This window comes from Belonocnema kinseyi, chromosome 1 (assembly GCF_010883055.1).
Source record: "Belonocnema kinseyi isolate 2016_QV_RU_SX_M_011 chromosome 1, B_treatae_v1, whole genome shotgun sequence".
Lineage (NCBI taxonomy): Eukaryota > Metazoa > Arthropoda > Insecta > Hymenoptera > Cynipidae > Belonocnema > Belonocnema kinseyi.
In genome coordinates, this window is record NC_046657.1 from 54362356 (window position 1) to 54366510 (window position 4155).

A 4155-nucleotide genomic window follows, 5' to 3' on the forward strand; every position below is an offset into this window, starting at 1 on the left:
AGAAAATTTTTTGAAATTTATAGCAACTCAAGAAAATTATGAAAATTTATGTCAGCTGTGGCATTCTATAAAAATGGTTTAAATTGGTAGAAATACGTATATGGAATTCATAGAATTTTTTACAATTTGATCATTTAAATTTCTAAAATTGTGAGGTCATTGACAAAATGCTTGTTAAAATAAGTTATTACAAGAAAGTTGTTTACTAAACTTGTACAAAGCTTCTTTGAAAATATAACAAAATTCGGTTAAAAATTGTGAAATTTTCAGTGAGATGAAGTCAACAAGCTCTGCCTCTAGAGCGTTTTGTCGTTGTTTTGCCGCAGATGCTTTGTTACTGATAATCATAGTCAACAAAAATTGCGTATCTTATACAAAATTTTCTTATTAAAAAGTATATTGCAATTACTGCCGTTCCTCTATAGATTTCAATTCATTATTTCCAATGTTATTTTTTACGATTTAATGTAAAAATATGCATCCTAGCGTAAAGTCCTTCTAGGTAAATTTGTCAATATAATTAAGGCGAAAAATTTTGTTAAATAAAAGATTATTGCAGCCTGTATCACCTTTCCAAAAAGTTAATTTTGTATTTCTTCAATATTTTGATAACAAATATTTATAGCAAATTTATAGAAACTAGTCTCTCTCCCATTGGTATTGCTAATTCTCTTTCGTGACCGTTCTGGCATCGCTTTGGGTGATTTTCTTCACCACATTTGAACATTCTTCAAAAATCCGCTTCTTTTTTAATTCCAGCAATGGTATTGGTGTAACTCCCGCGATGACCAGTACACTAATACAGAAGTTTGAGAGACTGTACGGTAGGAATATATAATTATTGGCGCTGATATCTTCTCTACATTTGCCATAAGTCTGATTATGAACAATTGTATCATTAATGCTTTGTCTATTTCTTGCCTTATCTGCTTTTAGCAGGTAAGTATCGTTTCAAGTTTCAGACCAAGTTGTTTAACCACAGGTTTTTGTCTCAAACTCGTTTGAGCTTACCTGTATTGTTACCACAGTTGATATCTGCCCACTGGTGATCAGCACTAACTCAGTTTTCTGCTATGCTAGGTCGAGCCCATGGTTCTTCATCCATTGTATTACCTGATCCATGACCTGATTCAGCATCCACGAGGTTTTCTCGATGGCCCGTTTAGCAATCGTGGCCAGAAGGACAATTTTTGTAGTCTCATGGTATCCTTGCTATTTCTAGTTCACCGCGTTCTTTACCTCTCAGGCAGGATGTATAGCCGAACGTCCTCTACTATACTGCCTATACTGTCTTGAGGGGCGGTTTCAATAGTTTTTGCAAAAGCTTGCCTGATATGTTTTGTATTTACAGCACTCTGTGTGGTTCATGTGATTTAGGATTTCCGCTGTGTTTGCTAATAAGCGCTGATGGCTGTATCTTTCATTTTTTTAGAAAATTCTAGCTTTAAGCCAGCAGTTAAACGTGTCATGTAGAGCCTACGACCTGGTGCGTGTTACAACTCCTAGTGCCTCTACTTGTGTGCTGTCTGGTGCTGTCGCTTTCTTGTAAAAATCGTTTACCCTAATCCCCTAAGGTCATTGTTCGCCTTTTGGACTCATTCTACTCAATTAAAAGCCATATTTATGTCATCACTTGGGATAGTTCAGCTTCATCCATGTTGGAGACGTTTCACCTAACTCGCTTGGCTTAATGCGGATTGATTTTTGGTTTTCCTCAAGCTCTTGGATAGGTATACATGTGATCAATTCCAGTATACTCTTTCAGTACTTTTAGTTTTTCATGAGAGAGGACAGGCATTGCGAGGAAAAGATGTGGCCCAAAATATATTCCATTTATTCTGCGCGTCTGAAGGTCGTGGTCCTTCTCGAATGCAGGACTATATTTTGCATCCTAGCAGATTTTTCGACTAGCTACTTGCCTCTTGTGTCGGCTTTTGGCATACCTCATTTGACAACTTTTGCGTTGAAGTCTTCCCCACCATGACCTTAACTTTCTTGACGCATATAATATCTTTGAGGATGTCCTGTTTTTGTTGAAATTTCTAGATACTTTCATTTGGGGTACCGTAGCATCTGACGTACGTGACGCTTTCGATGCTTGCTCACAAGATATAGTTTCCGGCGCCGTGATGTTTTACAGATGTTTCACTTGTAGCAAAAAACTCGAATGCTCTGCCTCATTCGGCTATTAAAGCATACCACTTTTTATGCGGGAAGCTTGTAATAGCTTGCTGACCTCTTTTTTGTTCATTTCAGAGAATACCACGTGTTGCCTCCCGTATTCTTTGGCCTAATCTTAGACTTGATGCCACTCAGTAAATAGGCATATATTCTCACTTAAGTGTGTTTGTTTAGCAACGCTTTCAAGCGTTCTTACTTACTTTCTCTGGTTTCAGAGTTTTTTTCTCGATGCTTAGCCTGCCCTTCGGTTTGCAGTAGTTTTTCCTTTCATTCAGCTTTTCCGCTGGGTCTAAGTATGTTTTTTCGCTGCTAGCGCGCTAGTCTTAAATATACTCGCTTGTGCTTCTTTTGGTGCTTACTGGATGATTTCTGGTGCTTCTACTAATTTTGAGACTCGGAGTTTGATTTTGGTTTTGATATTTCTTTGCTGGTTCGCTACTTCTTTCATAATGACCAATGTGGCCAAAATTCCCTTCAACATATTGTCGACAGTTTCTTCTGCTAACGGGCATTTCTTCCTTAGCTCCGGCTCCTTAGTTCGACGGGACGTATCTCCGTCCTCTTTTTGGTTTAAGTTGTTGTGGGTTGAGGGTACAATGTAGTTTCGCTAGCGGATAGTGTGTGGAGGGGTGTGCCGAAATAGCTGATAACTGGTATACCCTCGGACCGAAATCGTCCCTGTATTCAGCGGGTAAGGCGGAAGTAGGTCTGATCATTCCTTGTGGGCCGCAGCAGAAATTAATCGTGGTTTTTTCTTAATGTATACTTCAGTCAGTCTGTTTGACCCGCCAGGCGTATTTTATGTCTCATACTGTAGAAAGGAAGGTGATAGAAAACCGCAACCTGTAGAGTATCATTTGCGTGAAAACGATTTCGCAATTGAGCGATTTCATATAAGATTGGGCAGTCTGACCCTGATGATGCCAAGGAAAAAAAATTGTATCTTAAGAACCAATTGACGTAATTTTTTTTCTTTGCGGGAATTTTTAGGGGAAATTCAACTTTTTTTATTATGATATATAACTCTGAAATTAGTTCCAAACGTTGTTGATATGAAAACAATTGAATGCAAACCTAGAAGAAACTGAAGTGTGGGATAATTACGCTTTGTCAAAAGTCATCAAGTATCAAAGGAAGGGAGCAAAAAAACTATGGTTGCAAAAAAAGAAGAAAACAGCTAATACATGCATTTACGGAATCTACGATCTGTAAGCTTTCAAAAGTTCACAATTTATCATTTCCAATAGAAAAATGCTCTCCTTGCGACGAATGGATATCCAATTTTCAAAAAGGTTTAAAAAACTGTACAAATGCACAAGAAAATATACGTCTGCTGAAGCTGGTGCCAAGAGAATATACAAATCAAGATATCCCTTCCAACTTGTGCTGACATAACAAAATATATAGTATGATAGATAAATCCAGGATATCTGCGATTAAAACTGAAATATATATTTAACATAAGGATTTAGTCAAATATTGAACGGGGTGGCGACCCATGAAACGGCTTTAAACAATCATTTTTTTTTGCTCAGATCGAAGCTTGGCACCCAAAAAACATGCTGAAAGCATTTCAGAATCGCAGGTGCCTTCTTTATCCCCTAAAAGGCCCCCCGTGCTAGACGGTCGATGCTGCCTGCTGGCCGATCAGAAAGTGGTGGGGCAAAAATCCTGTTTAGATGATATTGCTTTTGCTATTTGGCACAAAGGTGACTTAGAAAAGTAATGCAAATCATTTAATAATGCAGTGTGACATTGCTCAGAACTTCATGTTAATAGTAAAAGATGCATTTCAAACTAATTATTGGAGAAATTATTAGATATCGATATTTACTGCTGTTTGCTATTAAGGTGCAGAAACTAAATTTTCTGCACTAGTTTCCGATTGGAGGAAAATACAGCAATAACCTATGCAGCTGCAGCTACATCAAAAATCGCCATCAAGCTTGGTAAACCACTTTGAAACTAAACATA